Source organism: Coffea arabica, chromosome 6e (genome assembly GCF_036785885.1).
Source record: "Coffea arabica cultivar ET-39 chromosome 6e, Coffea Arabica ET-39 HiFi, whole genome shotgun sequence".
NCBI lineage: Eukaryota > Viridiplantae > Streptophyta > Magnoliopsida > Gentianales > Rubiaceae > Coffea > Coffea arabica.
Window position 1 is genome coordinate 51,958,819 of NC_092321.1, and position 14,582 is coordinate 51,973,400.

Genomic DNA, 14,582 nt, shown 5'->3' on the forward strand with positions numbered 1-14,582 from the left:
CCCTTTCAACTTTCTATTCAACTGCATGATTAGATCCTTTTCCTTGAAACTCTTGCAATTCCATGTCACTTATCAGGATAATTACACTCTCATCTTCCTTAAGATTGATACTGTTTTATGAGGGCAATTCTTCACAAATTGGAGAAAGCAATTGGCTTATTGTAGATGCAAATTGACGCATTTCATTCTCCATCTTTCTAATTCTCATTTGTGTCTCCTGTTGAAATCGATATGTGTTAGCAGTTAGTAATTTCATTATATCTTCAAAAGACATACCTGACATGGATGATGATTCTTGAGACTCTTGCTATTGAAAATCCATTGGCCCTGTTGCATAATTAAAATTGGAGTTATTCTACCATTATTGATCATACCCATTTGAATAAGTGTCATACCATGTTTGAGATGTGGATGAAAAACCTCCAAAAGTATTGATTGAGATATTTAGATAATCTTGAAATTCAGGACACATGCCGGTTGAATGATTCGTGGCATAACAAATTCACATATTGCAACAGCCAATTTTTCTATAAGAAACCTCAGTATATCTAAATGTTGATTATTAGAAAAAACACAAACCTCATTACCTTTCCTAAAAATAAAATCCAGTCTATCACCAAAATATTGAATGTTAGCAGCCATAAACTAGAAAAAAATAAGAGAAAAATACAAATACAAATAAGATAAAATCAAAAAGAAACAAATTAACCAACGTCAATCCCCGGCAACAGCTCCAAAAATTGACACGTGTCGAGTCTATGCAATAATAAAAACCTACTCACAAGAATATTTATTCAAATATAATGGTAAATAAGGTCGTCTCCACAAGGATTAGAGAGAAAATTTGTTTCTTTCCAAGCAAAATTAATTGGAGGGTTTTGGAGAATTAAAACTAAAGTAAATAATCAACGTGACTAAAAATAATTAAATTAAAACAAATTAAATTCAACTCAAGAATAAACAAGTTCTAACCAAAGATATAACTCCGGAAGTGGTTCATACAACTGCTTATCAATGCAATAATTATTTCATCTATTTGTTAATAAACAAGTTATAGTTGCCAAAAAAGCGATGGCAACCAACTTTTCCTTACCGTCTCGATAGCTATGATGCGCCCGTTAACTACTTCTCTAACCAAAAAATAACCTTAGGTAAATCCATAGAATTTAATTTCTTGATTGCATTAGAAACTAGAAAAGTCCTGTTATAATCAATAAACACACTACCAGGGTTTATTTAAACTAAATCATATGTCTCTCTAACATGAAACCAATCACATTAGTCGCCACTAATTTAAGACAATTAAGCAATTACGGATTTAACTATCTTAACTGACATTAATTTGTTAAATTGATTTAAATATCGGGGCCCTTTGATATCCAAACAACAAACATCCATGAGAAATTAAATAAAAAAACATATGAATACTAACGAATAAAAGAAATTAATAAAAATAATTAGATCTCACAGATGTAGATGAACCAAATCCATTGTTATTTATTGACTAGAAAAGAAAATTAGTTACTCTCCATTGAAAGTAACCTACGCAATTCCATTGAAGGAAATCGCATAAACATTCAATGAAAAGAAAAAAAACTACCGAAAAGATAAGACCCCCCTCCCCAAAAGCCAAGTGGCCGCTATTCTTTTTAAGGCCAAAGAGTAGGGATGGCGGGCAACCGCCCCGCGGGGGTAGAAATGGGGCGGGGGATGGGGCGGGGGCAAAATATTTACCCCCGCCTTAAAACGGGATGGGGGATGGGGCCCGGCATAAAAAAAATATATACACATATATATGTACATATATACAAAAGTAACAAAATCCCATATTATCCCCCTTAGTTCCTCCTTCGTTCCCTCCTTCGCAGCCACCGCCGTCGCCTCCCATTCCTCTCAGTTCTAATCACTACTCAATTAATCGCAGGCGCAAAGGAGAGAGGTGAACTGGAAGGACGCGTGACTACAGTACTTAAGGACATCAAAAAGTCAAGTGTACCCACTTCTTTTTGGTGCATTTGAAGTAAGTCGTCTACTGTGGCTTAACTTGTTATGACAGCATTGCAAGCAATGTCATTGTTTTTATTGATGAGGTCCACACACTTATTGGTTCTGGGACAGTAGGACGAAGCAATAAGGGACCTGGTCTTGATATTGCCAATTTATTGAAGCCATCACTTGGACGGGGTGAGTTACAGGTAATATTTCTTCCTTGTTACATGCTTTAGTGTGCATTATGTTACTGGATACTCATTGATACCTGGACAAGAAATCATGTTACACTGGTATGATCATGGATATTGTAAGCTCATGTTTCTAATCTTAGCTTGGAATTAGTGGCCGAAAGTTTCTAATCTTTCCTCGTAGGGGACCGCGGGGGAAACGGGGCGGGGCTGGGGGCGGGGCGGGGGGTAGGGGGCAAGGGGCGGGGGGATGGGGGGAGTTATTTGACAACGGGGCGGGGGACGGGGGAAGGATCCCCCATCCCACCCCCGCCCTATTGCCACCCCTACCAAAGAGTACCGATGCAATTCTATTTCTGGCCGCAGTACTAATCAAACAGGATGCCTAATTCTCCTCTGTTTCCTACTTCGTGCGTACTACTTAACAATAAACTCCTAAATGAAAAAAAGAATTACAAAAGATAATGTCCATGTTTTCTAATTAATTCCTATAATTAATAAAGATTATTTCCAAATCTTTCACCAAAGGCTGTCCAGAGTTTGACTCGAATTAGGAAACCTCTGCGTGCAAATCTCGAATCTTTTGGACTTGAAAACATGTCTCGACGTGCCACCACCAAATTAATTCTTGACATGCTAAAAAATCACCCATTTTATCACTTTTTGCACATTTTCTTACAATTAGCACCATTAATCAAATATAAATAGAATATATTAATTAATGCAATATTTGGCTAAAATCAAAGGAAAAATAATCATAAATTAAATAATAATTTTGCACCCTATAATCTGTGATCCCAACTTCTTCTCTATGTTGCCTCCCAACAAATCACCACAATGATCATCACCTAAAACCCTAAAAGATTGTAAACTTTTTCGAGATTTGCAACATTTACTCCATTTTTGGGTAGGTTTGGGTAATTCGCTATTCCAAACTAATCTGGTGGTTAGAACTAGAATTACTTCTTACTCTTAGTTTTGGACTAATTAAACTTTTACTTGAAGTCAATTTAATTGAGATTTTTTAAACTATGAGAATGTTCTTCTGATTTAACGTAATTCAATAGATCGAGATTCATTTGTGAGAAATATATTTGTTTCTTATTGATGAGAGGGAAATATATACTTGTCAAAATCATGTAGCCTCAGTCATTTTTTTAAAGGAAATTCTGAACCTTACTGAGGAAGTAAGAAAAGGAAGGACTCGAAAATTATATCAAACTCAAAGTTAGATCTTTATAACTTTTTTCAGTATCTTTACTTCTTTTTTTTTGGAACAGAGATTTGGTGATTCTTGCAGTTATTCCTTTTTTTTTAATTTTTTTGCTTCAATCTATTGTACGTGTTAAAATTCAAGTCTGTAAGAAAATTATAAAACAAGAAAAAATATATGATAAATATGAATTATATAGATTTTAAGAAAATATGTGAGTTTCAATCTTTGACATTTTCTCTAATTTGTAGAGAGTTTTCTTTTATTCTTCGCCTTAAACGTTAATCCAAGGGTTCCGCAACTTGTTCTTGGATCGATCGTCGATTCGTTCAAACTTGATATAAAATACTTGAAGAACTTGATGAACTTGAATATTTGAAGATTCAAGTTTTGATTCAAATCTTGATATGAGGAAGACTTGAAAAACTTGAAGATACAGAGCCTTCATAGTCTTAGAGTTTCAAGAAGATACAAGAATATGAGATATGTTATGCGTGAATTTTGATGGAGAGAACCCCTATTTATAGTTATAAAATATGATAGAATTTGAAGACATGTATGCCACTTTATTTGTCATGTAAGATATGTAGTCATATCAGGACTGTACCACTTTAAATGTTATCTCTTTATTTTATAATAAAGACATATGACATGGAACAATTTAATTGAACGAATCATTGCAATATACAAGACATATACATGAATTAAATAACTCTAAGAGCAAATTATCTGGATGGCCACTAAACTTTTGCAATGCACTACAAGAAAATTGTTCATCAGTAACAACACAAAGTCATCACAGAACATACAAATATTGTCACAAATACCTTTTATTGACGACTTTTTGATCGTCACAAAGTCGTCACTAAATCCCCGTCGGTAAAAGTAAACAGTGACGACCTAAAATGTCGTCACTAAATAGTTCTCATTAGTGACGACTTTAAGTAGAGCATTTTTGACAAAAGATCAAGTCGTCAATAAAACACTTCCAGATTGTCGTCACTAATGACAACTATTTAGTGACGACCTGAAATGTCATCACTAAATAGTTGTCATTAGTGACAACAATCCGGAAGTGTTTTATTGACGAATTGACCTTTTGTCAAAAATGCTCTATTTAAGGTCGTCACTAAAAAGCACCGAAAGCCATTGTATATAACTATTTTACTGACAACAATTGTCGTCACAAATATAGCTTAGATTTAGTGACAGTCTCTGTTGTGACAAGGAGTTTTTATTTTCTATTTTGTGACAACTTTTTTTTGTCATTAGATAATTTCTCAATAGCTTAATAGTCATAATTTGGCTTGTAATCATTGCTAAATCATTGATTTTAAACAAACCATACAAATAAACATGAACGATTGATAACCAAAAGTATTTGCATTAGATTACATGGTAATAATATAGCATTCTCAAATGCCAAATTCAAGTGTACATTACCCAATTAATGCCTACAAAAATAACATTTGTTCAAAATATCACTTGTACATAAGGTACATTTACAAAAGCAATTACAGTTTAAGAAATTGAAGAACATCTAAATGAACCACTCCATGAGCAAAAGGCAATTTTGTCTTCAACATTCTTCAACCATAACCATAGATATCTTCCAAAAGCTAGTATGAATAGCATTTATCTGTCATAAAAGAGTAAAAGAAGTAGGTAAGGGGAGGAGTACAATAATAAAGAACAAGTAATGAGACTTAGAGTATTAAGACAAAAATTACAATTCATTAAGAACCTCATATAATTTGGGCCCACATATTACAACACCAGCAAGAAGTTAGAAATCACAGTCCAATCTATACAAATACAACACTGCATAAGCTCAACTAAAGAGCTCTCTAAAACAGTTTTTTTTTATTTTCTTTCTTCTTCTTTAAATAGCTCAACTTATTGAACAATTAAATTGGACTCCCACAGTAATTATTGTTTAATCTTTATGCTTTTGGTTGTTTATATATTAAAACACAGAAAGCAACTTATTGTACGAGGTGTGAATACAGGAGGTACTAGCCCTCTTTGATTTTAGGAGTTTATGCTTCATAAATCATGAAGGAAACGATGCCTCTGTAGGATTAAACTGTGCAAAGAGAATGAGCTATTTGCCTCACAATGTGAAAGTGAAGACCATCTAAACTGGTGAAACCAATCAAAGTTCACAAACGCCCCCTTTGCATTATATTCATTTCTTTCAAGTCACTACATAGGCAAAAAGAAGATTGCTATCCATGCATGGTCTGTCGCTTGTACTTGGAAATAATATACTATTGCAGATGAACAATCAGATTTTTACCTCTCTATTGATGAACTAACAGCACTATATACATGATACCTAGATATTTCCCAAAGAATAAGTTCAGATAACAATGATGCATAACATCAGCCCCAAAAAATGCTATTACCATATTGTTGGTAATATGTCTAGTTAAACTAACCTAAGAGGATCTCCACAAGAATAACCGGTAAATCAGAAATATGTACTGTTACAAGCACATATTCCAGAAGATAACCATTTAGCACATGTACAAATCTTATGCACAAGGAACCTGATGAACGAAGCATAACCTATTTCCTTTTTTTCTTTTTTAGCTTATTTTAATCATTACTTCTCTCACTTCTCAAAGGTCATCCTCAGTTTTCCTTACCATTCTAAATACGGCCAGATCTGCTTCCAAAAAATTTCTGATCTTTTATATAACAATACGATACAACAATCAATGAGTATGCGTCCAAACACAAACGTGTCGCATACAGCTAGTCTTCCAATAATGTGTAAATCACGTAAGAAAGTTTCCTACTTGTGGTATAAGAGTTAAAAAGGTTCACTTGAATGCGTAATATCAAAATGTATTCAACCAACTACAAAAGGATTAAGTTAGACAGGATTCCCTCAAGGTTTGCCAGGTACTCTTTCTTGGACCCAAAAATGCAAACTCAACACCAAACATTCCATTTTTTCTTTCAACATAAGATGAAACAGCAATTTATGTGCAAAAACTCAGTGAGCAGAGAGGAAAACAGCAATAAGAATGCAGCAGCTTTTTGCTTCTTTCATTTTAGCTTAGATATATGCATGCCAAACAGTTCAAAAAACCAAACATGCTTGATTTATGTAACTTTGGATCAACAACATGTAACCCCAAGCATCATTTTCCGAATAGCATCAGATCAAAAGACAAACCCGAATAGCAGGTAGTGAAACAAACCCGAATGGCAGAAATCTAGCCAATCTCAATGACATATATGATATTCAAATCAAATTTTCACAGTCATCAACCAGACTCAAATGCGTGAACTTGGGACAGGGAGAGGAAGAAATAAAATGCAGCTACATGATATGAACATCCACTTCTAACTCAACCACTTTCGAGAAAGCATATCAAAGTCCGGACATGTCACCAAAACAGAATCACCCAACAAACTCTCCACCCATTTTATTTTATTAGCAGTCGTGTAGCTCAGCTGAACCACACTCCAAGCAAACAACAAAAACTGGACACTTGAAGTTAATCAACCCCCAAAAATCCATCGGAAACACAGGCATTCAATCCAAAATTTGGTTATTCGGACAAACAAAAAACCAACCGAATGTTCATCATTTATTTTTTCACACGTAAAAATGCAGACCAGTTATCTTTCAATTAGAAAACTCAGTTGGGATTTCATCGAACAGGTTAGGGGCATTAGAAACTTCACTACTTCCTTACTCAATTGAAGCTATAATTGGCCCCAAAATTTTCAGCAAACCCAAAATTTCAGTCCAATCAACATCCAGAAAAAGCCATGAACAATTGACATGAAATTTGAAACAAAAAACTAACAGCAAACATGGCATGTTCATCGGCAGACATGCTCCGAAAACTTTCAGAGTTTGTATTCGAATGAAAAAACTGAAATGTAAAGGAGAAGATTAACTTACAGTGATCTCTCACGGTGGAGGTTCGTGGATGACAGTGGCGGATTCCGACGGAATGTGGCGGCTCCGCCTGGTCTTTCTCCCTCTAGTTTTTCCTTCGCTTTCGTTTCTGCTCCAACCGACAACTTCCTCCCTCTCTCACTCCTTACTGCCGCCTCCCTTTCCTTATCCTCTGTTTTTCGGCTTTTTCCTCTGTTTTTCTGCTTCCCCAAACCTCAGCCGAAGCTCCCTCTATCTCTGTTTCTTCCTTTCAGCCCCTAGCTCTCCCTTGGTTTCTTTTCCTATGTTTGATTTTTGCGCTTTCCTGTTCTCTCCTCTAGCCCTTTCTCTCTTTTGTCCGTTTTTTCTTAGCTCTATCCGCCGCCCTCTCCTCTTAGCTTACTCCTCTCTCCTCTGAAACCTTTCCTCTCTGATTTTTTGTTTTTCTTTCTTTTCAGCTCGCCGTAGCTTTCCTTTTTCCTCCTTTTTGTTTCCTACCCTTAGCAGCCGTCCGCCGCCACTCTCTCTGTTTTCCTCAACCTCCCGAAGCTTTCTTCCCCCTTTTTCTTTTCTGTTTCTTTCTTTCCCTTTGTTTTTCCTCTAGCCTCAGACCAAGCTCCCCTCTCTAATTGTTCTTTTTCCTCTCGCCCGTTGTTCCCTTCAGCTCCCTCTAGTTCCTCCTGTCTTTCTTTTTCCTCTTCTCAGCCGAAGCCTTTTTCCCCCATTTTTCTTGCTCTCTCTGTCATCAGACCGCCCCCCCCCCAACCTTCATCAGATCTCCCTTGAAGCTCTTTCAATCTCTCGGCTCTCTCTCACTCCAGTCTTAGCCGCCGCCAGGAGTTTTCTTGCTCTCCCCGTTGTTGTTTTTGTTTCCTCCCTTCTTCCCGTGAAATCAATTTTCCAACCAATTTCTTCTGGCTCTCCATCAATCTCTCGAAGCCAGAAAAATGGGTTCCCCTTCTTCCTCTATCCCACGAAGCCCTCTCTGCCTTTTCTTTAGCTTTTTCCATTTTTTTTTCTTTCCCCCAACCGTAGCTCTCTATCCCACGGAGCCAGAAAGTTTGTGTTGCTCAAGTGTTCCGTTGCTTTAACTCAGACCAAGTGTTCCGTTGCTTTTGTTTTCGAAATGTGTTCCGCTGCTTTGGTCTTTGCTTTGCTTTGGATATTGTTTTTGTTGCGCGGCACTTTCACTATGATTTGATCAAAATTTTGACTTCACTCATTTTCCCTCCATTTGATACCAAAAATCATGTTTTTTTCTGGATTTGTAATATGGTTTGAACCATAGATTTTAATGCTATAGTATTATTCTTTATTTTTTAACAAAAAATAAAAATTTTCATCAACATAGGTGGCAAAATTTGTTAATTTCATATAATTGAAAATGTACTTTTATAATTTGCTAATATTTTATACTAATTTCTTACAATTGCAGCACTAAAGAACATCATGTAATGGAAAATAATTAAACTCAAATTATATGGTTATAACATAGTTTCAATAAAAATAATCATTTTCCCAACATTTGAGACCAATCATCATGCTATTTTTATTTTTAATTTGGTTTGAAGCATAGATTTTATTGCTATAGTATTATTCTTTATTTTTTAGTACAAAAATACAAATTTTCATCAATATAGGTGGCAAAATTTGTTAATTACATATAAGTGAAAATATACTTTTATAATTTGCAAATATTTTAGCCCTGCAATTTTTTATAATTGCAGCACTAAAGTACATCATTAATTGAAAATAACGAAAGTCAAATTCTATGGTTATAACAGACTTTCATTAAAAATAATCAAATGCTATTAATAAGACATTATTGTTAAGTCAAAATCAAAGAAAATTTAGTGATGGCATAATGTTATCACTAATTTATTCAAAATTATAACGACAAGAAAAGTCGTCACTAATTAAATTGCTAGTTTTTAATATTGTCAATTGCTAGTTTTTAATACTTTTGTGAAAATATTGATAATGGTTGAGAAAATTTTGTTACATTACTGCAAGTGATAAATGTACTTTTGTTCTTTTTCAAACATTTATTTTAATGTTTAATTTTCTTTAAAACTATTGTACTAGTATAGATTTGCAAGACAAAACTTAAGTTCTCAATAGTTAAAAAATTCATTACAGAGAAAACACAAAGTAGTAGTTGCAAAATGTGTATAAATTACAGATATTTTAATGTGTATAAATTACAGTTTATTTTAATGTTTAATTTTGGTTTGAAACTATTTTACTAGTATAGATTTGCAAGACATAGATTTATGGGTAATTTCTTTTTTTTTTTTGCTTTCACATATTTAATTTATGTTAAATACAAAACCTACCAGTTTCCCTTTCATAAAAATATTAGTGCAACACTTTTTGAATTTTACTTACAAACATTTATGTATTTAACATAAATTAAATGATTCAGAGTGAAATGCCCATAAAGAGCAGAATATTTGTTCATGTAATGGAGGAAACCCACAAAGAGTTGGTACTTTATGGGCCATTTCTTTTTTTAAAAAAATTTAATTTATGTTGAAAAGATAACCTGCCAGTTTTCGTTTTGTAAGAAATCAGTGTAATACTTTTTGAATTTTACTTACAAATATTTATAAATTTATCTTAAATTATATGTTTGAGAGTAAAATGCCCATAAAAAGTTGGTACTTTGAATAGATAATGCTTATTTGCCCATAAACTACACTCCCTGAAAGTTATTTTGTTAATTACTTTATAGTACTTTGTTATTCCTTTACTAATACTACTTGGCATGTAGTACAAAGGATAAATCTGGCATAAATTTCTTATTCCATTGATAAAAAGACCTGCTTGCCTTATAACTATTGTAATGAAAGATATATCTTTAGAGTTCATAACAAATTATTACTTAAATTTAAGAAAATTATAAAATATTTATGCATAGTTTATCAAGATACCATTCGCAATTTCCTAATAAAAAAATAGGGGCTAAATTGTAAAAGCTAGGGTGCCATAATAGAAATAATAAAATTGGTGTATTACATATGGGGGTTAAATTGCAAAAGTTAGAGTGCCATAGTAGAATTAATGAAATTGGTGAATTACATATGGGGCTAAATTACAAAAGTTAGGGAGTAATAATAGAATTAAAGAAATCGGTGTACTACATATAGGGCTAAATTGTAAAAGTTAAGGTATCATAATGGAATCAATGGAATTTTTTACAACATTTGGGATTAAATTACAAAAGTTAGGGTGGCACAGTAGAATTAATGAAAGTGACTTAGAAATAAGTACTTTAAACAGTGACGATTAATTCTTGTCACTAAATCCGAATCGGTAGAGTGACAGTGACGATATTAGAAGTTGTCACTATATAGATCATTTTAGTGACAACTTTTTCAAGGTCGTCACTGAAGACTTAGTTGCTTTGAGCAATTATGACAACTCTCCTTGTCGTCACTAAACAACCACGTTTTGTGACGACTTTTGTCGTTACTAAAAAATGTTGTCACTAATGACCATATTTCTTGCGGTGTAGTTTGTGACGAAAATAACGGGTCGTCACTAAACATTTAGTTGCTTTGATGCAATTGTGACAACTTTAGGTGTCGCGACTAAAGAAGCTCCTTTTGTGACAACTTATTGTCATCACTACAAAATGTTGTCACTAGTAACTTTTTTTTTAGTGATCAGTGACGACAACAAAAACTCGTCCGTAAATAGGCCAAGCAATAGTGATGATGCTCTTAATGTCGTCACTATTGTGTGTTCTAAACACTCCCGCGCTCTTGCTAAATGTTGGCGGGAATTTACTAGTGACAACTTTTCTAAGTCGTCACAAATGAGTTGGCTCCCATTAGAGGTTTGTGACGAGTTAGAAAGTCGTCAATAAAGGATCCACTTTTGTGACAACTTTTTTTCGTCACAGAGAAAAGTTGTCACTGATGACCAATTTTCTTGTAGTGATGGTTGAGTTTTGCCTACTGAACTATTAAAAGTCTGATTTTGACCACAAAAATGTATAAAGTTAAGGCTCGAGATCATTATGTTAGATTTAGTTATTAAGTTTGCCGATCTGACTACCCGCACGATTTTCAAGACAAAAGAAAGGGACAATTTAGGAAGTTGAAAAGAGCACTTGTACCACTTCTTCCTCTGCTATGGATCTGGTTCTTCGACTTCCTTCTATTATTGCTTAAACCCAAACATCAAACATTTGAGAAATGAAAAAAAAATGAAACAACGAAGTGAAAGAAGGGATTGAGAATCAACAGGAGGGGTTGACAAACAGGATCTTCATTTCCTGGAACAATGGATTGGGTGATTAGACCAAGGGGCCAGCATTTTGATCCGTCCAGAGCATACGGTAAAGTTTAAAATCCCTAACTTTGAGTAATGTATGTATGGTTATTAGTGTTAATTAAGAGTCATAGGAAGATGATTATTGTTTAGTTATAGTGGTTCAGAATAGATTGTTCCTTTCCTACATGGTCCTACCTTTTACCGTTGTTTTGGCTTTTTGGAAAAAAGTATATAACTATATATAGTACACTGATTAAAGTATTCTTAATGCTAGCTTAAGGGGTTAATAATAATTCATTCATTCATTTTGGATTTACTAGGGTTGACTGAAATTTTAATTTTTCTAACTAATCATATAGCATGCAGTGCCAAATTCTTCTCTTTTCACCATACAAATGTATCATGGGGGTAAATTCAATTGGAAAAATTACAAATACATTGATGGGCAAGTTGATTATGTTGATCTATATGATGCGAAAACAATGTCTGTGCATGAAATAAACTACATGGTGGATAAATTAGGGCATTACGGATGTATTGTGTATTACTATCTTGAGCCTGGAAAAGATTTTTGAAGTGGGTTGAAGGAATTATCTATTGATAAAGCCATTAATGCATTTTGCAACTGGGCTTATAAGCATAAAATCATGGAGGTGTACTGTGACCACAAGACAAAAAATGAAATCAAGAGGATGGCCACGAAATCCCTTCCTTCTGATCTGGAACTGATTAAAAAACCTGGACTCACCATTGAGGAACTTGATGAAAATGGAAATGTTATTAGGGAATCTAGCTTTGAACTAGTGCCATTGACAAAATTGTTTGACAGGATAGATGCTAGGAACTGTTATAGAGAGAATTCCATGAATAATGGGGATGATGGGGATGAAAATGATAGAGAAAATGATAGAGGAAATGTATATGGGCAAGTGAGACTGATACTGATTCGGATAGAGACTGTGGTCGCTTTAGTAATGATTGGGATTTCTATAGAGATGAAGAAATGTTGGAAGAATTGATTGTTGAGGGTCCAAAATCTAGTGTAGATCATGAGGCATTCGATTCTTCTAATCCAGAACAACCTAGATCTTCAAAGCAGTATCCCACTTCTAATGATGATTCACAACAGCAAGGATCAGTTGTAGATAAGTAATGCTCACAACAGCAACCAATAGGGGTGGATCAGTTGTCACAACAATCAGGAGTTGAAACTGAATTCGAACATTAGCAGCACCTTGAGACAAATGAAGAACAACCTATACATTTGGAAACTAGAAACCATCAATCTCTGAAGAAGAAGCAAGTTAGAAGGAGAAGAAACACCTCTACAACACATAGTGAAGAGGTAGACCCCCATGTAGCTGATGTCCATGCATTAGAGGAAGATACAATGGTCACTGAGTTGCACAGTGATGCTAGCTCCTCGGATGAAGAGAATATTGATGACTGGAAGAATAGGTATGTTGACTTCAATCCGGAAAGAGATCTGAAAGACCCTAATTTTGAGTTTCACATAGGAATGAAGTTTGAATCAGCTGAACAGCTAAAATTAGCTGTAAGAACATATTCCGTCATGAAAGGAAAACCAGTAAAGCCATACACAAATGAAAAAAAAAATGTTTAGAGCAAAATGGAAGCCTCCTTGCCAATGGTTTGTTTATGCATCGGTTGAGACTGCTCTTGGGACAGATGATTTGGTTGTTAAGACCATGAATAATTAGCACACAAACTATTAGCATGCATGGAAGAACAAGAATATTTCTGCCAAGTGGCTTGCAAACAAGTACATGGAGAGGTTTAGATGCAATGTTGAAATGCCTCCAAGGCTATTGAGACAAACAGTTGATAATGACTTCAAAGCAGAAATTTCGAAATGGGTGGCATACAATGCAAGGGCAATTGCTAAAAAGGAGATTCAAGGAAATGCAGAGCAGCAATATAAGGACATATGGAGATATTGTGCAAAAATTGAGAAGACACCCAAATACCACATATATGGTCAAAAGGTCAATGTTGGAAAGAACTTATCTTCTCTTTCCTAAAATGATTATTTTAATCATATATTTTGAATTGGGTTGAAAATGTTACAAAACTTTAAAAATATGGGACACAAGTGATTTTTTTAAACTTTAGAAGGATTAAATGATATTATCAAAAAGTTCAGGAGAAGTTTCTGAAATTATAACTAGTACAAAACTATAAATACGCACAGCTACTAAACTACAAATATGCACAGCTACTTTAGGATTTCTTCACGCCTTTGTATAATCTTTTGCATTCTTAGTTTCATCAAACTACTACTTTTTTTTTAACCCAACAAAAATTTTCCTATGGATTTACCAAAAAAGAAAGAAATCCCTAAAGAAAAAAAAATCTTTTGTAATTTGAAAACATCTTGAGTGAACTTTTATTATTTGTGTTTGTACTTTAAAAAGCATGTTGTTTATGATTGTAGTTGTTATATTTTTTTCTCTTCATGCTCATGTTTTCTATTTTTGTTTACTTTCGAATAATCTGCTTTCAATTTTGTAAAATAGTAGGGCAACAAAAGTGCAATGTCGGAAAGCTTTTATCTTCTCTTTATTAAAATGAGTATTTTAGTCACATATTTTAAATTGAGCTGAAAATGTTACAAAAATTTAAAAATATGGGATGCAAGTGATTTTTTAAAACTTCAAGGTGGTTAAGTGATACTGTCAAAAATTTTAGGGGAAGTTACTAAAATTATCCCTAGTACAAATACTCACAACTAGTTCAAGATTTTTTTCACACCTCTGTATAATTGTGGTTGAACTATTCCATATAAAAGAACTTGTAATGCATTTGATTTCTGATAAAAATAATGGCAAAAGCTTTTGCATTCTAGTTTCATCAAGTTACTTTTTTTTTTCACCCAACAAAATTTTTGTTGCAGATTCGCCAAAAAAAATGAAAAAAAAATTCTACTATAGATGACTCAAAGGGTTTCTTTCACTTCTCAAATTGGTACAGTAAAAATTTCTCACTT